Source organism: Scyliorhinus canicula, chromosome 13, assembly GCF_902713615.1.
Source record: "Scyliorhinus canicula chromosome 13, sScyCan1.1, whole genome shotgun sequence".
NCBI lineage: Eukaryota > Metazoa > Chordata > Chondrichthyes > Carcharhiniformes > Scyliorhinidae > Scyliorhinus > Scyliorhinus canicula.
Window position 1 is genome coordinate 145,579,116 of NC_052158.1, and position 22,406 is coordinate 145,601,521.

Below are 22,406 nucleotides of genomic sequence, written 5' to 3' on the forward strand. Positions count from 1 at the left end.
GTTGATCTAACATCGACTGCAACTGGATGCAGTAAAACGAGAAACAGGCTTTCGACACAGGAGATGGTCCAACACTGTTTTATTGAACCTGTTGATTGCTGTGCATAATCTGCTGTGGGTTGACACTCTATTAACCTAACTGATAACCTCCTACTGGCTTGACCAGACTAGCTCTCTATCACATGGTGATGATGTTCGTCGGCCTGTGCACTGCGACTATCTCCCTGGCCGTGTCCTGTGAGAGAGGGAGAGCCTGAATGCCCTGTGGGCTTTATAGTGGTGGTGTCCTGTCTGGTGATTGGTTGTTCTGTGTCGTGTGTGTTCATTGGTTATCCTGTGTGTCAATCACTGCCTGTCTGCATCTCATGATATACATGAGTGGATATTATGACAACTCAAGAGTTTAAGGTGAGATGCGGGCAGATATCTTGGAGGGTGTGGGGCTGGAACAGAGACAGGGAGGGATGAGGCCCATGGAGGGATTTGAAGTTAGGGATGGGAATTTTAAATTCAAGACATTGCTTGACTGGCAGCCAATGTTCAGACACGGGCCGTAACGTTTTATGGTGGGTAGGACGTGAGAGACCAGACTAGAGTGCACGAGAATAGTCAAACCCAGAGGTAACAAAGACATGAATGAGGGTTTAAAAATTTAAAAGAATTTTTTAAAAATATAAATTTAGAGTGCCCAATTATTTTTTACAATTAAGGGGCAATTTTAGCGTGGCCAATCCAGCTACCCTGCACATCTTTGGGTTGTGGGGGTGAAACCCACGCAAACACGGGGAGAATGTGCAAACTCCACATGGGCAGTGACTCAGGGCCGGGATTTGAACTTGGGATCACAGCACCGTGAGGCAGCAATGCTAACCATTGTGCCACAGTGCTGCCCCAATGAATGAGGGTTTTAACTGAGGAGCTTCGACTGTACTGAAGTTGTGTGAGGAAATGGAGGTGGTGGAGGCAGGTTTATTCGAGGCATTCATTTCCCCCCCCCCCTTTTTTGTAATAAATTTAGAGTACCCAATTCATTTTTTCCAATTAAGGAGCAAGTTAGCACGGCCAATCCACCTAGCCTGCACATCTTTGTTGTGGGGGCGAAACCCACGCAAACATGGAGAGAATGTGCAAACTCCACGCGGACAGTGGCCCAGAGCCAGGATCGAACCTGGGACCTCGGCACCGTGAGGCAGCAGGGGTCACTCTCTGCGCCACCGTGCTGCCCCAAGACATTCATAAAGGAGCCAGACTGTTATCTGAACAGAAAGAATGTGAACAGGGAGAAGGCGGGAAACTGGCACTAGGTGAATTTCCCATTCGGAGAGGCGGTCTCAACACGATGGGCCGAACGACCTCCTTCTGCGCGGTAACAATTCTGTGATTCTGTGTGGAAACGGGCTATCTCAGTGAGTGATGGCGCAGGCATGTGGTGGGACGCTGCTCACAGGGTCAAATATGGCACCAAGGTTCCGAACAGCCTGGTTTAGTCTCCTGTTGCCAAGGAGAGGGACGGAGTCAGTCGCCAGGGAACAAAGTTTGGAAGAGGGATCAGGAACAAACTTCTGACTTCCTAATATTTCATTGGAGGAAATTTCTGCTCATCCAACACTTGGTGTCGGCTAAGTTGTCTGATAATTTAGCAACAGTGGTGGAGTTGAGAGAGGTGGTGGTGAGGTAGAGCTGGGTGTTGTCAGCGTGCATGTGAAAAGCTATCCCTTCAGATAATGTCGCTCTGCGAGGGTTTAGTTGGAAGTTCATTGGTTACACGATTATCAGTGTCATAATATACACCGTATATCATGGTGCAGACACACACTGATGGACACACACAGGGACCAATCAACATGTACAAACACCACAGCCAATCACCAGTTAGAATACACACACTATAAAGGCAGAGGGCACCACGGTTCCCGCTCATTCTGGGTGCTGCCTCTCAGTGTAACAAGAACTCATCCAGCCCAGCACAGACTTACAACACGTGCTGAGGGAATCAACAGGTTCGGACAAGGCTAAGGCCTCTAGTTTAAGTTAGCATCATTTAGACCCACAGTCATCGTGTGTTAGTTGGTTAGAAGTTAGTTAATAAAATTGAGTTGAACCTTCATCAGTGTTGGAAGTGTCTGTTCATCTCTCAAGTCTACACTAGCCAACACTTCATGGTACCAGGAGTTGAGGGATGCTCAGTGATCTGCCTTCCACCAGTCTTGCACCACCCTACAGAATGGACTCCGTTCGGCCGCGGCCGCCTCTCCGCATTGCCGGGAATCTGGGCTCGAACTGGAAACTTTTCAAACAGCGCTACCAGCTGTACCTCGAAGCCAGGGACCTGGAAGCTGCCTCGGATGCACGTAAGATTGCTCTCTTCCTCTTCACAGCCGGTGACCACACTCTGCACATTTACAACTCGCTCACCTTCGATGAGGGGGAGGACAAATCGAAGTTCAAGACCATAATTCTGAAGTTCGACAGCCACTGCGCGGTCGAGGTCAACGAGAGCATCGAGAGATACATGTTTCAGCTGCGAACTCAGGGTAAGGACGAGCCTTTCCAGTCCTTTATTACCCACCTCCGCGTCCCTGCGCAGTCCTGCAACTACGGGTCCACCCCCGACTCCATGCTCCATGACCAGATTGTTTTTGGTGTTCAATCTGAGCCCCTGCGCCAGCAGCTACTAAAAGTAAAGCAGCTCACTCTCTCTGCAGCCATTGAGACCTGTGTACTTCATGAACATGCCTCCACGCGCTACTCCTGCATCCAGGCTGCTCAAACGGCGCGGCAAGCCCCTTACGAGGCAGAACGGGTCCAAATGATTAAATCTTTTTAGACTCTGGATCTGAACGATGGCGGCCATTTTGCGCGCTTTTCACGGAGTCCCGCGCTTACATGGAGCGAGCGTGCTGACGTTACGGACCGCTTCGCGCAGGTCCGCGATACGCTGGATCGCCCCGCTCATGCGCGGTCGCACGACGAACGTCCCGAGGCTCCCGCGTGCGGCAACTGCGGCCCCGCCCACTTAAAGCGGCAATGTCCCGTGAAGTCCCGACGCTGCCTGCAGTGTGGCAAACGAGGCCACTACGCTGCAATGTGCAGATCTTCCATGCCTGCTGCTTTTCGAACCACCCAGCCCCACAGAGACGTCAGGGCTATCCAGCCTGCCATCAATGAACCTACTCCAGACCTTGATTCCGACTGATGCCTACAAGGACCCACAGGTCCCGTTCAAAATCGGCGTTGTTACTACCAACAGGACATCCCCCAAGCGTGGCACTGAACCCGTCCACGTCCACAGCGTTGGCCAGGATGATGAGTGGTGTGCCACCCTTACGGTCAACCGGTCCCCTGTCAGGTTCCGCCTGGACACTGGCGCTTCTGCCAATCTCATCGCATCGTCTGATTTCCTCAAGCTCTGCGTACAGCCTGCTGTCCTGCCATCTGCCTGTAAATTGCTGGACTACAGTGGCAATGCCATCGCCGCCAGTGGCTCCTGCTGCCTTGAGATGACACATCGTGCTCACACAGTCATTCTCCCGTTTGAGATTGTTGCTGCCTCAAAAGCCTCCTTGCTTAGTGCCCAGGAATGCAAGCTGCTCCACTTAGTGCAGAGAGTACACTCTCTCTCTTCAAGCGATATACCTGCATCCTCTGACACAGACTTCAGGGCGCAACTCGACTCCATCATCCAGCAATACCATGATGTCTTCGAACACGTACAAAATCTTACTCAAGCCCAACTCCACGCCTGTCGTTCACGCACCTCGCAGAGTCCCAGCGCCCCTCAAGGACCACCTCAAGCAACAGCTCCAGGACCTCCAGAACCAAGGAGTCATCTCTAGGGTCACGGAACCCACAGACTGGGTAAGCTCCATGGTCTGCGTCAAGAAGCCGTCCGGCGAGCTGTGGATCTGTATTGATCCTAAAGATCTGGATCAGAATATCATGCAGGTGGCAGCACGGTGGCGCAGTGGGTTAGTCCTGCTGCCTCACGGCGCCAAGGTCCCAGGTTCAATCCTGGCTCTGGGTCACTGACCGTGTGGAGTTTGCACATTCTCCCCGTGTCTGCGTGGGTTTCGTCCCCACAACCCAAAGATGTGCAGGGTGGGTCAATTGGCCACGTTAAATTGCCCCTTAATTGGAGAAAATGAATTGGGTATTCTAAATTTAAAAAAAAAAGAATATCATGCAGGAGCACTACCAGATTCCGAAACGTGAGGAGCTCACGTCCGAGATGGCCCACGCCAAACTATTCTCAAAACTGGATGCCTCGAAGGGCTTCTGGCAGATCCAACTAGATGAGTCAAGCAGGAAGCTGTGTACGGTCAACACACCCTTTGGCAGGTTCTGCTACAACCAGATGCCATTGGGCTGTTTAGCTCACTGGGCTAAATCGCTGGCTTTGAAAGCAGACCAAGGCAAGCCAGCAGTTCGATTCCCGTAACAGCCTCCCGGAACAGGCACCGGAATGTGGCGACTAGGGGGTTTTCACAGTAACTTCATTTGAAGCCTACTCGTGACAATAAGCGATTTTCATTTCATTTTTTCATTTCATCTCTGCGTCCGATGTTTTCCATCGGATCATGGAGCAGATGATGGAGGGGATCGACGGGGTATATGTCGACGACATTATTATCTGGTCAACCACCCCGCAGGAACACATTGCCCGCCTACAGCGTGTTTTCAGGCGCATCCACGAACACGGCCTCCGCCTCAATAGGGCCAAATGCTCCTTCGGCCAGTCGAGTATCAAGTTTCTGGGGGATCACATCTCCCACCAGGGGGTACGTCCGGACGAGGACAAGATTGCAGCAATCATGTCCATGAAGACGCCCGAGGACAAGAAAGCGGCCCTCTGGTTCCTCGGTATGGTGAATTTCCTCGGGAAGTTCATCCCGAATCGCGCCTCACACACCACGATCCTCAGAGACCTGATTCGCAAAACCACAGATTTCCAATGGCTCCTTGCTCACGAGCGTGAATGGCAGGAGCTGAAGGCCAAGCTTTCCACGGCCCCAGTGTTGGCCTTTTTTGACCCGACCAAAGAGACCGAAATCTCTACTGATGCCAGTCAGTCGGGGATTGGTGCCGTGCTCCTGCAACGAGACGAGGCCTCGTCATCGGCCCCCATTGCGTATGCGTCGCGGGCGATGACTCCCACAGAGCAGCGCTATGCGCAAATTGAGAAAGAGTGTCTCGGCCTTCTCACTGGAGTCGTGAAGTTCCACGACTACGTCTATGGACTTCTGCAGTTCACGGTTGAAACCGACCACCATCCGCTTGTGGGATATTATCAAAAAGGACTTGAATAACATGATGCCCCGCCTCCAGTGTATCCTACTCAAGCTGCGCAGGTATGACTTTCAACTGATCTATACCCCTGGCAAGGACCTTGCCGTTGCCGATGCTCTCTCCAGGTCAATCACAACTCCGTGTGGTCACGACGGCTTCATTTGCCAAATAGGTGCTCAAGTTCAGCTTGCAGCCTCCCATTTGCCAGCTTCAGATGCACGACTGATGCAAATTCGCCGCGAGACAGCGGCTGATCCACTTCTGCAGCTGGTGATGCGTCTAATGTCAGATGGGTGGCTCAAAGGCCAATGCCCGCAATTTTACAACGTCCGCGATGACCTGGCGGTTGTCGACGGGGTGCTCCTGAAATTGGATCGCACCGTCGTCCCACAAAGCATGCGCCAGCTGGTGTTGGAGCAACTCCATGAAGGCCATTTAGGAATCGAGAAATGCCGCCGCAGGGGCAGAGAAGCCGTCTACAGGCCGGGCATCAATGATGACATCGACAATGTGGTGCTCAACTGCTCTACCTGCCAGCGTTTTCAGCCCGCCCAACCACGGGAGACCCTGATGCCCCATGAGCTCGTCACATCGCCTTGGACCAAAGTGGGCATCGACTTGTTGTGTGCATTGGGCAGGGACTACGTCATCATCAACGACTACTTCTCCAGCTACCCGGAGGTCATCAGGCTGCACTGCCTCACATCCTCAGCTGTGATCAGGGCGTGTAAGGAGACATTTACCCGACATGGCATTCCGCTGACGGTCATGTCGGACAACGGCCCCTGTTTTGAGAGCCAGGAATGGGCCGGCTTCGCCCGAAACTACAACTTCGAGCACGTGACGTCCAGTCCCCTATACCCCCAATCCAATGGGAAGGCGGAAAAGGGGGTCCACATTGTAAAGAGGCTCCTCAGCAAGGCCGCCGAAGCCGGCTCAGATTTCCATCTTGCTCTGTTAGCCTATCGCTCCACCCCGCTCTCCACCGGCCTCTCGCTCCGCCCCGCTCTCCACCGGCCTCTCGCTCCGCCCCGCTCTCCACCGGCCTCTCGCTCCGCCCCGCTCTCCACCGGCCTGTCGCCTGCTCAGCTGCTAATGAACCGCACCCTCAGAACGACGGTGCCATCAATTCTCACTCCCAACCTCGACCATGTCCCCGTGCTCCACCGCATGCACATGTCTCAACTACAGCAGAAAACCTCCTACAACTCACGGGCTGTTGACCTTCCCGACATCCATCCACACGACAAGGTTGCATCCACCTCCCGGATGGTGGCTGGTCTGCGCCTGCTGTCGTTCTAAGGCAGGTGCCCCCCCCCCCACCCCCCGCTCCTTCCTGGTGCGCTTACCGGATGGATCCATTCGACGCCGCAACAGGCGAGCCCTTTGCCTGGTTCCAGGGTCGTCACGGGATCCTCCGACAGGCTCTTCTACTGATCCCGCCGTGGACTGTGTGGCGCTTCCGGTCACTCTGCCTGCCCCTGACGGTGCCGCAGCCCTCCCGGCTCCTGATGCGCCAACCATTGCCCCACCCTTGAGGCGGTCAACCAGAGTTCGTCGCCCACCTCAGAGACTGAACTTATGAACTCTGTACACATGTGGACTTTCTGAAATGTTTTTTTTCCCCTATATCCTTCATTGTTGCATTCGTTATCCAGTGATTTGTAAATAGATTCGTTGGTTTTTCCAGTTCATGGTAGTCATCTGCACCAGGCACCTTCCTCTGTAAATAGTCTTGTTCCCTGTATATAGCTTTGTACATATGTCTTCGCACCTCACACGTAGCTAGGTACATTCTCCACACACCCACACTATTTATTATCACATGCCTATATCAACATTTTTTTTATAAAAGGGGGGATGTCATAATATATATCAATATATCATGGTGCAGACACACACTGATGGACACACACAGGGACCAATCAACATGTACAAACACCGCAGCCAATCACCAGTTAGAATACACACACTATAAAGGCAGAGGGCACCACGGTTCCCGCTCATTCTGGGTGTGCCTCTGAGTGTAACAGGAACTCATCCAGCCCAGCACAGACTCACACCACGTGCTGAGAGAATCAACTGGTTCAGACAAGGCTTAGGTCTCTAGTTTAAGTTAGCATCATTTAGACCCACAGACATCGTGTGTTAATTAGTTAGAAGTAGTTAATAAAATTGAGTTGAACCTTCACCAGTGTTGGAAGTGTCATTTCATCTCTCAAGCCATGATGTGGAGATGCCAGGATTGGACTGGGGTGAGCACAGTAAGAAATCTTACAACACCAGGTTAAAGTCCAACAGGTTTGTTTCAAACACGAGCTTTCGGAGCACTGCTCCTTCCTCAGGTGAATGGAGAGGTATATTCCAGAAACATTTATATAGACAAAGTCAGAGATGCCAGACAATGCTTGGAATGCGAGCATTTGCAGGTAATCAAATCATTACAGATCCAGGGAGAGGGATAAAGAGGCGTGAATTGTCTCAAGCCAGGACAGTTGGTAGGATTTTGCAAGTCCAGGCCAGATGGTGGGGGGTGAATGTAATGCGACATGAATCCAAGATCCCGGTTGAGGCCGCACTCATGCGTGCGGAACGTAGCTATAAGATTTTGCTCGGCAATTCTGCGTTGTCGCATGTCCTGAAGACTGCCTTGGAGAACGCTTATCCGGAGATCAGAGGCTGAATGCCCTTGACTGCTGAAGTGTTCCCCGACTGGAAGGGAACATTCCTGCCTGGTGATTGTCGCACGATCCCCGTTCATTCGTTGTTGCAGTGTCTGCATGGTCTCGCCAATGTACCACGTTTCGGGACATCCTTTCCTGAAGCCTACACAAGCCAACACGACACCCATTGGTGCAAGGGTCGGGAACCAGAGGCACAGAGTTAATGCAATTGGCAAAAAAAGAAATGGCGGCATGAGAAGTATTTTTTAATGTAGCGAGTGTTTAGGATTGGGAATGCGCTGCTTGGGAGCTTGGTGGAGGCAGGATCAGTTGAGGCTTTCAAAAGGAAATTAGATCATTATCTGAAGAGGAGAAATGTGCGGGGCTATGGGGAAAAGGCAAGGGAGTGGCACTGGGTGAATTGCTCCTTTGGTGCTTTATGCAATACTGCAAAATTCCCACTCCACGCTTCAGCTCAAGCTTCCAGTTCTTTCTTCAGCTTTGCTTACTTTTCTATGAGTCCACACCCAGACCTAACCAATCAAGTGCAACGAGCATCAATAGTAAGGAGATGCACATCAAATACAGAACAATTGAACAATATGCTCCATGGCCATCATTACAGCCTCGGACCTTTTGACACCAAAATGTTGTCCTGTGCCTCCCACTGGGGTCAGAACCACTGGTTTAGAGCCTCTGGAGTAGTTGGTTCTCCAGCATGAATCTCAACCTGACAAAAACTACAGTAGCTCTTTCCAGGCCATTGTATATTAATCCCGTGCTCATCTCTGGACAGAACCATAGATGAAATGACTGCCTGCGCTCTTCCCTTCTCCTCTGCTCTCCGAGTGGCCACTTGGCTACTTAACCTTCATAGACCTAAAGCCACCAAGCTTTTTGTTTTCTTATTCTTTCATGGGATATGGCTGTCACAGGCAAGGCCAGCATTTGTTGCCCACCACTATTTGTCCTCAAACTGAGTTGCTTGCGAGGTCATTTCAGAGGGCTGATAGGAGTCAAACAAAGTGCTGAGGATCTGGAAAGTGCATAATGAATAATGCCCATGAATTGTAGAACCCCTCCGTCCTTCCCCTCAGTTCAAACTTAACCTTCTCAAGAGTCATGAATTCCAACAGGTCCCCCCGCCATGCCAGGGCACAGGGTGGAGAGGTTGCTCTCCATAACACTTCTTAAAAGTTGTGAGGATTCCCGACTCTACCACCCTTTCAGGCAGCGAGTTCCACACATTTCTCTAAACCTCCTTCCCCTTACCTTAAACCTATGCCCCCTGGTTATTGACCCTCCACTGAGGGGAAAAGTACCTTCCTAACCCCCATTTATGTCCTTTAAAATGTTTTAAACCTCAATCAGGCCTTCTCTGCACCAGGTAAAACAACCCCAGCCTATCCAGTCTCTCTTGATATATGAAACGATCCAGGCCCGGAAACATCCTGGTGAATCTCCTCTGCACTCTCTCCAGTGCAATCCCTTCCTTTCTATAGTGTGGTGACCAGAACTGTACGCAGTAATCCAGCTGGGGCCTAACCAACGTTTTGGTCTTGTTGATCTTGCAGTGGATAGCAGCACGGTGGTGCAGTGGTTATCACTGCAGTCTCACGGCATCGAGGTCCCAGGTTCGATCCCGGCCCTGGCTTGCTATCCGTGTGGAGTTTGCACATTCTCCCTTTGTTTCCTGGGTTTCACCCCACAACCCAAAGATGTGCAGGGTAGGTGGATTGAACACGCTAAATTACCCCTTAATTGGAAAAAATGGATTGGGTACTCTAAATTTATTTTAAAAAACAGATCTTGCAGTGGCAGTCTAGACGTGCTGTTCAGACCTATGATATTCAGTGACATAATTGTGTGCTAACAAGATTAATGCCCAATGTTGTAATCCACTAGCAGCGAGCGAAAGGATTCTCTTCTGCAGTCCAATAATTGTTGTTAAGGGACGATGGTTAGTCAATAGAGTAAATGGACAGCCAAATAAATAATGGTGGAAGCAAAAATAATGCTGAGAGCTTCTTTCTCAAGCTGAGCATAGTTGGACCCAGCAGCTAGTCAATGTCCTGGAAGCAAATTGCTCTTCACCTGACGACATTATAAGCAAGAGAACTGCTCCAACCCCATAGGGTGATGCATCGCAAGCAATCCGTAGCATCGGGTTTTGATTATAATGGACCAATAACTCAGATTCATGTCAAAAACTTTTTGACATTTTGTTAAACATCCTCACAATCTTTCTTCCAGAGCCAAGCTTGCTTGTTACAAAGCAACGTGTGTAAAGGCTTCAGCCTTGTGGCTAAGTGCAGTATGAACTGTCCATAGTAGTTTAATAATCCTAGAAATGACCTTAACTGAGTCACATTCTGCAGTCGTGAAGCATCCAGGATCTCCGACATTTTCCTCGGTCCTTTGTGAAGACAATCTTGGTCGATGATGTGTCCCAGATAGTGAATAAAAGATTCAAAAAATTCTCATTTCTCTTTCTTGACCCTGAGATTATGTAGCTGCAGCTTTGCAAGAGTAGCTTCTTGGTTCTTTACAGGCTCTGTATCATTTGAACCTGTAATCAACATGTCGTCCAGGTAGCATTAAATCCCCGACAACCCACAAGATCTGATCCATAGATCATTGGAAGAGATCTGGGCTGAGGTTATCTCAAACAAAAGCCTCTGATACTGAAACACACTCTTTTGTGTTACTATGGTCAGTAATGGTTGAGACTCAATAGTTTTGTTCATTTGCAGATAAGCTTGAAAGAGATCAATTTTGCTACATTTTTAGCCTCTTGAGAGTCCAGCAAAAAGATCTTTGATAAGTGGTAACGGGTATTGATCAGCACATAATTCAGGGTTGATAGTCCTTTTGAAATCCCCGCATATTCAAACTGAACCATTCTTCTCTAAGACTGGGACGATTGGTATTGCCCGTTGGCAGAATGGTAAGCACTGTTGCCTCACAGTGCCAGGGACCCAGGCTCGATTCTGACCTCGGGTGACTGTGTGCAGTTTGCACATTCTTCCAATGTCTGCATGGGTTTCCTCCGGGTGCTCCGGTTTCCTCCAAAGGTGAGCAGATTATGGATTGGCTATGCTAAATTGCCCGTAGGTGGGGTTATGGGGATAGGGAGGGGGGATTGAGCATAGTAGGATTCTCTTTCGGAGGGTCAATGTAGGCTCAATGGGCCGAGTGGCCTCCTTCTGCACTGTAGAGATTCTATGATTCTATGAATTGCTGGTGGTAACAGGCTCAATTACGCCTGTCTTCGGTAACCTCTCGAGTTCTTTCACTTTAGGTCGAATAGCATAGGATACGGTATGCACTTTCTAACACTTGGGCACGCTGTCTGCCTTTATCTTGAGTTTCACTTTGACCCCACTTCGATCCAAGTGCTTTCTCAGAAGTGATTGAAGGTCATTCTTAGAATCAACAAGTTGGTTCACGACAGCACAGTTTAGCTTAATCCTCCTTAACCAAGATCTCCCAAATAATGCTAGAAAGCTTCCTTGAACACTGTGAAGAGGCAGCTCCATTTTTTGCTCATTAACTTCCACAGTCACCTTGATGAAGTCTTTCAGTGGCATAAATTCCTTGGAATATGTTCTCAAAAACACAACAGATGGTTACACTGGCAGATACTTCAATTTCTGAACAGCATTAATAGTATTCCCATTTAATTTTGGATACACCCAGAATCGTTGCTGGTCTCCTTGTACTGTTAGAACGCTGAGCTTACACTCCTTAAGCTGACTTGACACTTTGGCACTCGGTGAGTCTTCAGTTGGATCACTCAGCTGGTAAACCCAACCTGTAGACTTGGCGATATGTTTCTTGCTACACTTCTTTTGTGCTGAGGAAGGTTGGTGTGACCAACATGCCTTGACAATGTGACCAACTTTACCACAATTTTTGCATTTGTTCTCCTTGCTCCAACAATCTCCAGCCATATGTCCCACTTGGTTGCAGCTATGACCTTGTCGGTTCTTGGTGGACCTGCTTCTCAATGGCTTCATCTTATGGACTTTAGCTCGAACTCCAATCAGCGAAGCTTCTCTCGCAGCAGGTTCCATAGACGTTGTGATTCCTGTAACAGATTTTAGGATTGATGCACCTTCAGTCAGCAATTCCCTTTGGACGGCTTCATTCCTGGGGCCACAAGCTAATCAGCCACTAAGTGCATCATCCAGAGTCTGGCCAAATTCGCAGTGCTTTGCTAGCTTTTGTAGTGAAAATGTTTCCCCTTCCTCCTGTGCATAATGGTGAAAAAGGAATCTTTCAGCTATTAGTAGTGGATGGGGAGAGAAATGTTCTTGCAAGGCAATCATTTACTCATCACATGGACGTGTCTCCAGGTTGACCTGGGTGTATTAAATTCTGTAGCAACATGAATGTTTCCCTCCCATCTTAGTGGAGAAAGATCACAGAACTGCGCTACTCAGCCTGCCTTCCCAGCCATTTATCTTTTCTCTGTTTAAAGACAAACTCGCAGCGCACAAGCAGACTCGCTGTTTCTGTGCCTCGCTGTCGATTCCCGGGCATTGGCAGAGTCGGCAGCACCATGGGTTTGTGGTCCCCGCGGCTTGTTTCAGTGCCTCGTGCGCAGTCTCTGCAGTTCTACCCACTACAACGGTGTGTGCACTGAAAACTTTGATTCTCCGACTTCCAGTGGCGGCAATGCGGAGCTAAGCCGCACATTCGGCAGCTCCCGCTGAAAACGGACTTTGGGGCTCTTTTCAGGGCCCCCAACGGAGCTGTGTCGGCAAATCCTGACGTGGGAAGAGGGCAGGAGTCGACCCCTACGGTCCTATGGTCCGGACCAGGAGTGGGGTAAGGAGAAAAACGGAGAAAGCCCCCCTGAAAAAGTGGGGGAAGGAAGACAAAATGACGGCCGGCGGAGGCCTTGAGGAGCTGAGGCAGTGGGTTTTTCTGTAGGGGTCTGGTGGACGGGTTCGGGCAGGGGGGTAAACGGGGAGTTCGGGGAGCTGGTGGGGGGGACTGACAATGGGAGTAACCCTGGAGGAGTCGGGGCCAGGCAGGGCGAAAGCGCGGGCTCTCTGCGGGTTTCCCGCGCTGCGAGATGGTGGGGGCGAGGCCGGGGCCGAGAAGCGCGGGTCGTTGCTGGCTGTTTTCTATTCCCGCATAAGAGCGGGGGGGGGGGGGGGGGGGGGGGCGGGGGGGGAGGAGGAGGAGGCCCCATTGACGGGCACGACGGAGGAGGGGCAGTCCCACGTGGGGAGGAGTCGGAGGTAGGGCGGGAGTCGCCAGGGTCAGCAGAAGTTAGCTGGCTCACGGGAGTGCTATGGAGGGAGGGGCGGGGCTAGGAGGGGTCCTAGCCTGGGGGGGGAGGGGAGGGGGGGGGGGGGTACCGGGTTGCTGCTGAAACGGTCAGGAAGGAGCTGGAGGACGCAGGGGGTGCTGGAGGGGGGGAGTTGCCGCCGTGGGAAACTGACAGAGTAGGGGACGCTGGCCGGGGGTGGGCAAGGGATGGGGTATGGCTAATCGGCAGGGGAGGGGGGCAGGGAGCCCTCTGATCCGGCTGATAACCTGGAATGTGAGGGGGCTTAATGGGCTGGTCAAACGGGCCCGGGTATTTGCGCACCTGAAGGGGCTGAAGGCGGATGTGGCCATGCTCCAGGAGACACACCTGAGAGTGGTGGACCAGGTTCGGCTGAGGAAGGGATGGGTGGGCCAAGTATTTCACTCAGGGCTGGATGAGAAGAGTAGGGGGGTGGCGATCCTGGTGGGGAAGGTGGTGACGTTTGAGGCGTTAAATGTGGTGGCTGACAGTGGCGGGAGGTATGTGATGGTGAGTGGTAAGCTGCAGGGGGAGCGGGTGGTGTTGGTGAATGTTTACGCCCCAAATTGGGACGATGCGGGGTTTATGCGGCGTATGCTGGGCCGCATTCCGGACCTGGAGGTGGGGGGGCCTGATCATGGAGGGGGACTTCAACACAGTACTGGATCCCCCATTGGATCGATCCAAGTCCCGGATGGGTAGGAGGCCGGCGGTGGCTAAGGTGTTGAGGGGATTTACGGACCAGATGGGGGGGGGTGGATCCCTGGAGGTTTGCGAGGCCAAGGGCCAGGGAGTACTCGTTTTTCTCCCATGTACATAAGGCCTACTCGAGGATTGATTTTTTTTGTCCTGAACAGGAGGTTGGTTTCGAGGGTGGAGGATGTGGAATACTCTGCCATTGCCATTTCGGATCATGCCCCGCACTGGATGGACCTCGGGCTGGGGGAAGGGAGGGACCAACGTCCGCTCTGGCACTTGGAGGTGGGGCTGCTGGCAGATGAGGAGGTGGCCGAGAGGGTTCGGGGGTGTATCAAGAGGTACCTTGAGGCCAATGACAACGGGGAGGTCTGAGTGGGGACGGTCTGGGAGGCATTGAAGGCGGTGATTAGAGGGGAGTTGATTTCCATCCGAACCCATAGGGAGAGGGGGGAGCAGAGGGAGAGGGAGAGACTGATAGGGGAGATGGTGCAGGTGGATAGGAGATATGCGGAGGCTCGGGAGGAGGGAGTGCTGGGGGAGAGGCGTAGCCTTCAGGCCAGATTTGACCTACTGACCTACCCGAGGGTGGAGGAGGAGCAGGTGTAGGGACTGGGGGCGCCGATCGAACTGGAGGAGGTGGTCAAAGGGATAGGGAGCATGCAGTCGGGGAAGGCGCCAGGGCCGGACGGGTTTCCGGCGGAATTTTATAAAAGGTATTTGGACCTGTTGGGCCCCCTGTTGGACCGGACCTTTAACGAGGCATGGGGGGGGGGGGGGGGGGGGGGGGGGGCTTTGCCACCAACTATGTCACAGGCGCTGATTTCCTTGATCCTGAAGCGGGACAAGGACCCTCTGCAGTGTGGGTCATATAGGCCGATCTCGCTGCTAAACGCCGACTCTAAGCTGCTGGCAAAGATCCTGGCCACTAGAATAGAGGATTGCGTGCCCGGGGGTCATTCATGAAGACCAGACGGGGTTTGTGAAGGGAAGGCAGTTGAATGCGAACGTGCGAAGGCTCCTCAATGTCATTATGATGCCGGCTGTGGAAGGGGAGGTGGAGATTGTGGTGGCATTAGATGCGGAGAAGGCCTTTGATAGGGTTGAGTGGGAGTATTTGTGGGAGGTGCTGGAGAGGTTTGGGTTTGGGAAGGGGTTTATCTGGTGGGTGAGGCTGCTCTACGAGGCCCCGATGGTGAGTGTAGCCACAAATAGGAGGAGGTCGGAGTACTTTCGGCTGTACCGGGGGACGAGACAGGGGTGCCCCCTGTCCCCCTTGCTCTTCGCATTGGCGATTGAGCCCCTGGCCATGGCATTGAGGGAGTCAGGGAACTGGAGGGGCCTGGTGCGGGGTGGGGAGGAGCATCGAGTGTCACTGTATGCGGACAACCTGTTGCTGTATGTGGCGGACCCGGTGGGGGGGATGCCGGAGGTGATGAGGATTCTTAGTGAATTTGGGGGTTTATCGGGGTACAAGTTAAACCTGGGTAAGAGTGAGTTGTTTGTGGTGCATCCGGGGGATCAAGAGGAGGGGATTGGTAGGCTCCCACTGAAGCAGGCAGGGAAGAGCTTCAGGTACCTAGGGGTCCAGGTGGCTGGGAGTTGGGGGGCCCTGCACAAGCTCAACCTCACAAGGTTTGGTGGAGCAGATGGAGGAGGAGTTTAAGAGGTGGGATATGTTACCGCTGTCACTGGCGGGGAGGGTGCAGTCCGTTAAGATGACGGTGCTCCCGAGGTTTTTGTTCCTGTTCCAGTGCCTCCCCATCCTTATCCCGAAGGCCTTTTTTAGGAGGGTCAACAGGTGTATTACGGGATTTGCGTGGGCGCATGGGACTCCGAGGGTGAGAAGGGTGTTCCTGGAACGGGACAGGGATAGGGGGGGCTGGCGTTGCCCAACCTCTGTGGATACTATTGGGCTGCCAACGCAGCGATGGTGCGTAAGTGGGTAATGGACGGGGAAGGGGCAGCATGGAAGAGGATGGAGGCGGCGTCCTGTGTGGGCACGAGCCTGGAGTCGCTGGTAACGGCGCCGCTGCTGCTCCCTCCAACGTGGTATACCGCGAGCCCGGTGGTGGCGGCTACCCTCAAAATTTGGGGGCAATGGAGACGTCATAGGGGAGAAGTGGGGGGCTCGATGGAGGCCCCGATACGGGGGAACCATCGGTTTGTCCCAGGGAGCATTGATGGCGGATTTCTGGTCTGGCACAGGGCGGGGTCAGGAGGTTGAGGGACCTGTTTGTGGAGGGGAGGTTCGCGAGCTTGGGGGAGTTAGAGGGGAAGTTCGGTGGGAGGGAGAACTGTGTACATGGGTTTGTGGGATGTGGCGGGTGTTATCTCTTTCCCTTTTGTTGTTTGGGTGTTCTTTTGTTTTTTTTCTTTTGTTTGTAGTTGCTTTTGAAGTTGGGTGGGTATTGTTCTTGGGGGGTTACCGCGGTTGTTTTGTTAATAGAGTTGAGATGTTTATATTTTGTAAAAATTTCAATAAAAATTATTTTTTTAAAAAAACTTTGATTCTCCGTTTGAAGTAAGCTTACAGTAACTCGCAGTTGTCCGATAGCCTTTTTCTTATTGAGAACCCTTTTACCTGTGGCTGTGGCGGTCTGTAGCCACCTTGCGTGGCCACGTCCCGATTACAAAATGGACACTTGCAGAGAATGAAGGGAAAATTGGACAATGCTGATAAAGCAAGCAGGTGCAAGGTTTGTCTGTGGATTGGAGTTTGCAGCTCCCAGACAAGACCGATACTGCAAAGCCATTAGCATACTAATGAGCTATCTCCGGGGACAAAAGAGAAACATTTAAGCAAACGATACCAAAGCAGACACCCCGGCGCCTGTGGAGACTAAAACAAAAGCCGGCCAACCGTCACCTAGGGCCCGCCCAGCGATCAGGCAGCCACCCCTTTATTGGAGAAAATCAATACAGATGATTAGGATATGGTCCAATTAATTGGGGCCAAGTTCAAGGCCCGCCCAAAAGAGCGCGAAGCCCATTAGGGGTATAAAAAGGAGCGCCCAAGACAGAATCGGTCTCTTCTTCTTGGCCTTGGCTCTCAGCGACGAGAGACCAGCCTACCACCAGAACAAGTAAGTCCAGAGCCAATGCACGCTACGAGACAGACGCTCCGAGCTACTATTCTATACCAGTTCGAAGCCGGCAGCCTCATACCGGACAACGGCCATTGTTCCTCTGACTGAGTGGGTGCCCGAAGCTAAGTATAGGCTTTTAGTAGTAGTGATAGTTTAGTTAGTAGAGTTTGTGCATGAGTATAATTGACCGTGTGTGTAAATAAATGTGCATTGATTTCAAACTTACTAACTGGTGTATCGAGTCTTTGATCAGTATTCAGTTTTGAACCTTGTGGCGGTATCAGAAAGGATACCTGGCGACTCTTGAGCAAACATAATTAAAACAGAGCAAATTAAGGAGAGAGCATAACGAGCAACAGGTCAACCAGATGATTTTTTCTTTTATCCTTTCATTTGTTGCCCATCCCTAATTGCCCTCCAACTGAGTGGCATTTTTTAAGAGTCAACCATTTTACTGTGGACCTGGAGTCACATGTAGGCCAGACCAGGTAAGGACAGCCGGCTACAAACTGTACAGTGCCCAAGTGTTTATTTGAGAGTTGTTTTAACTTGTTACAACCATGATTTCACCTTGGAAGTCAATGATATTTCTCCCGTTCTCACTCCCGATGGTGTATGGGCCTGGATCTCCGTTGTTGATTCCTTCTTGTGGCTCACAAAACTGTCATCGAAAGTAGTTTTTCCTCCATCTTTTTTGATGTGGTGATGCCGGCGTTGGACTGGGGAGAGCACAGTAAGAAGTCTTACAACACCAGTTTAAAGTCCAACTGGTTTGTTTCAAATCACCAGCTTTCGGAGCACTGCTCCTTCCTCAGGTGAATGGAGCAGTGCTCCGCAAGCTAGTGATTTGAAACAAACCTGTTGGACTTTAACCTGATGTTGTAAGATGTCTTACTGTCCATTTTTTTTGTTACAGCCCAGATCTCGTCGCCAGTTTGTCTTTTGTTATGCTCTTTGTTGTCGCCCCTGATGTGACCATCAATTCACAAGACACATGGTTGGAAGTGAACAGTGGTTTTAATAATCTCACAACGGAGCCTGCCTGCGACGAGATGAACTGGCAGGCAGGCTCAGACTGCCAAGCTTCATACAACCAATTGGTGGGAAGAGCCATGGGAAATTTTCCCGATTGCGGGTTACAGTTATAAGTTACAAGTTACAGGTTAAGTCAATCCGGAGGCCGGGTCGTCCTCTGGGATCGACGAAGCACCAGGGTTGCAGCCTCTTCTGGTGGCTGGGCGGTGGTGGTCGGCGAGGGAACCATGGCGGACTCCGGGGGTGATTCGTCCAGAGCTTCGTATCCGACTGGTTTGACTGGGGACGGGAATCGGCGGAAACCCAATGGCGCAGGGGCGCGGAGCACGGGCAGCGGAACTGCAGGCGTGGGGGCGCCGGGCGCAGGGGGTTGGGAGGGGTATAGTGCGAGAGGTATCTCAGTGGAGGTAGTGTCGGAAGAGGATCCTGCAGGTGCCAGGTCCCGGAGGGAAACAGTGTCCTGACAGCCGTCAGGATACTCTATAAATGCGTAGTGTGGGTTTGAATGGAGCAGGAGCACTCTCTCTACGAGTGGATCAGTCTTGTGAGTCCGGACGTGCTTCTGGAGGAGAACCGGGCCCGGTGTCTTTAACCATGCTGGGAGCGAAACCCCCGTGGTAGTGCCCTTGGAGAAAATGAATAGCTGCTTGTGAGGGGTCTGGTTGGTGGCCGTACATAGGAGGGACCTAATAGCATGGAGCGCGTCAGGGAGGACTTCCTGCCAATGGGAGGTCGGGAGTTTCTGGACCGGAGGGTCAGTAGGACGGTCTTCCAGACCGTCGCATTCTCCCTCTCCACCTGCCCGTTCCCCCTGGGGTTGTAGCTGGTAGTCCTGCTTGAGGCGATGCCCTTGTCGAGCAGGTACTGACGCAGCTCGTCGCTCATAAAGGACGAACCCCGGTCGCTGTGTACGTAGCTGGGGAAACCAAACAGGGTGAAGATGCTATGCAGGGCCCTAATGACTGTGTGGGAGGTCATGTCGGGGCACGGGATAGCAAAGGGGAAGCGAGAAAACTCGTCGATGACGTTCAGGAAGTACACATTCCTATTGGTCGAGGGGAGTGGCCCTTTGAAATCGATAGCGAGGCGTTCAAAGGGCCGGGAGGCCTTGACCAGGTGGGCCCTGTCTGGTCTATAGAAGTGCGGTTTGCACTCCGCGCAGATCGGGCAGTCTCTGGTGATGGCTTTTACCTCCTCGTTGGAGAAAGGCAGATTTCGGGCTTTGACATAGTGGGCGAGCCGGGTGACCACCGGGTGGCAGAGGTCATCGTGGATAGCTTTCAGGCGGTCGTTTTGTGCGCTGGCGCATGTGCCGCGGGGCAGGGCATCTGGGGGCTCGTTGAGCTTCCCCGGTCGGTACATAATATCGTACTTGTCGGTGGAGAGTTTGATCCTCCACCGTAGGAGCTTATCATTTTTGATTTTGCCCCTTTGAGAGTTGTCGAACATAAAGGCAGCCGATCTTTGGTCGGTGATGAGGGTGAACCTCCTACCTGCGAGGTAGTGCCTCCAGTGACGTATCATTTCCACGATGGCTTGTGCGTCCTTTTCGACTGAGGAGTGTCGCAGTTCCGAAGCGGAGAGGGTTCGGGAGAAGAAGGCGACTGGTCTCCCTGCCTGGTTCAGAGTGGCTGCGAGAGCGACCGCTGAGGCGTCGCTTTCCACCTGAAAGGGGACGGATTCATCCACCGCCCGCATGGCTGCTTTGGCGATGTCCTCCTTAATACGAGTGAAGGCCTGACTAGCCTCATCCAATAGGGGGAAGAGTATGGCCTTAAATAGTGGGCGGGCGTTATCTGCATATTGAGGGACCCACTGGGCGTAATACGAGAAGAATCCCAGGCACCTTTTGAGGGCCCTGGGACAATGAGGAAGAGGGAGTTCTAAGAGCATACGGTCCGGGTCGGGGCCCAGGACTCCGTTCTCCACGACATAGCCGAGGATGGCTAGCCTGGTCGTGCGGAAAACGCATTTCTCTGTGTTATAGGTAAGGTTGAGTTTCTGGACAATCCGGAGAAATCGATCCAGGTTAGCGTCGTGGTCCTGCTGGTCGTGGCCGCAGATGGTGACGTTATCCAGGTACGGAAACGTGGCCCGCAGCCCGTACTGGTCCACCATTCGGTCCATTGCTCGTTGGAACACCGAGACCCCATTAGTGACGCCAAAGGGAACCCGGAGGAAGTGGAAGAGGCGGCCGTCGGTCTCAAACGCCGTGAAGTGGCGGTCCTCCAGGCGGATTGGAAGCTGATGGTATGCAGACTTCAGATCCACCGTGGAAAAGACTTTATAGTGGGCGATCTGATTCACCATGTCTGCAATTCAGGGGAGGGGATACGCATCAAGGAGCGTGAACCGATTAATGGTCTGGCTATAGTCCACTACCATTCGGAATTTTTCCCCGGTCTTGACGACAACCACCTGAGCTCTCCAGGGGCTATTACTGGCCTCTATGATCCCCTCACGTAGGAGCCTATGGACCTCAGTTCTGATAAACACCCTGTCCTGCAGGCTGTACTACCTGCTGCGAGTGGCTACGGGTTTGCAGTCCGGCGTGAGATTGGCAAAGAGTGGAGGGGGGGTCGATTTTTAGAGTGGCGAGGCTGCAAATAGTGAGTGGGGGCAAGGGTCCGCCGACGCTGAGTGTGAGGCTTTTCAGGTTGCACTGGAAATCGAGTCCCAGTAGGAGTGGGGCGCAGAGTTCAAGGAGCACGTACAGATGGAAGTTTGAATAGCTAGTGCCCTGGATCGTTATGGTCGCGGCGGTGCGCCCTTGGAGGTGAACTGAGTGGGAGCCCGAAGCGAGGGAGATAGTTTGCCGTGCAGGGAAAATAGGGAGCGAACAGCGTCTTACCAGTTCTGGGTGTACGAAGCTCTCGGTGCTCCCAGAGTCAAAGAGGCACGGTGTCCTGTACCCGTTGATCTGAACGGTCATCATAGAATTTCGGAGGTGCTTTGGACGCGACTGGTTCAGTGTCACTGCGCTTAGTTGCAGGTAGTCGGCGGCTCGATCAGCTGTGCTGGAGTGGCCCCGTGATAACTGCCCTCTGAGTTCGGAATCTTCTCGTCGAATTTCTGAGTTGGAAGAGGGTAGAGCCCAAGATGGCCGCCCCATGAGTCGCACATGGCCCGCCGCATGCAGGAGGATTGCCAAGATGGCCGTCCCCATGGATCGCACATGGCTGGCTGCATGGAGGAGGATTGCCAAGGTGGCCGCCCCCATGAATCGCACATGTCGGGTGGGGGCGGAGACGGCATACAGGCTGCAGCATTTTGGGGCCTGCGGGCCTGTGGGTTCTGGAAACGGGTGCTCTGGGCTGCGGGGGAGTTAGGAGGGGAGGCCTGCTTTGCCAGGCAGACTCTGGCATAGTGTCCCTTGCGACCGCAGCTGCTGCAGGTCGCGTTACGGGCCGGGCAGTACTGCCATGGGTGCTGGGGCTGCCCGCAAAAGTGGCACCCTGGGGCTGCGTGATGGCTGGGTGGCCGCATGGCGCAGGCCTGGGGCAGTCGCTGGTCGGGGGCCCAGGATGGGGTCCCTTGGTCCGCGGGGAACGAGGTGAGGCTGCGGAATGAGACCTCCATAGTGGTAGCTAGTTCTACCGTGTCCTGTAAGTTCTGGGCCACTTTTTCTAACAACCGCTGGCACACATAGTTCGATCTGAGGCCTGCCACGTACACATCCCTAACGGCAAGTTCCATGTGCTGTTCGGCTGATACAGCCTGGTAATTACAGTCCCAAGCTAAAATCTTTAACTCCCGCAGGAATTCTTCTAATGACTCCGCGGTCCGCTGGCGGCGGGTCGTAACAATATGGCGCGTGTAGTCCTCATTGATGGGCCTCACATACATTCGTTCTAGCATGGCTAGGGCCCCCGTATACGAGTTGGTAGCATTTAGTTGAGAAGATATACGGTGGCTCACCCATGCGTGCAGTAGACTGAGTTTCTGCTCCTCTGTAGTTTCAGCAGTACTTGATTCAGCCAGGTAGGCCTTGAAACATCTGAGCCAGTGCTGAAAGATTTCTCTTGCCTCTGCAGCCTGCGGGTCGAGTTCTAGTTGGTCAGGTTTGAGGGCTGATTCCATAGTTGTTTCTTTGAGTTGTTTCTTCGATTTCTTCTTATCGATTTCTTCTTGTTTCCTGAGATTATTAAATTGATGTGACCATCAATTCACAAGACACATGGTTGGAAGTGAACAGTGGTTTTAATAATCTCACAACAGAGCCTGCCTGCGACGAGGTGAACTGGCAGGCAGGCTCAGACTGCCAAGCTTCATACAACCAGTTGGTGGGAGGAGCCATGGGCGGAGCCAAGGGTGGAGCCCAGTACAAACTCCCGT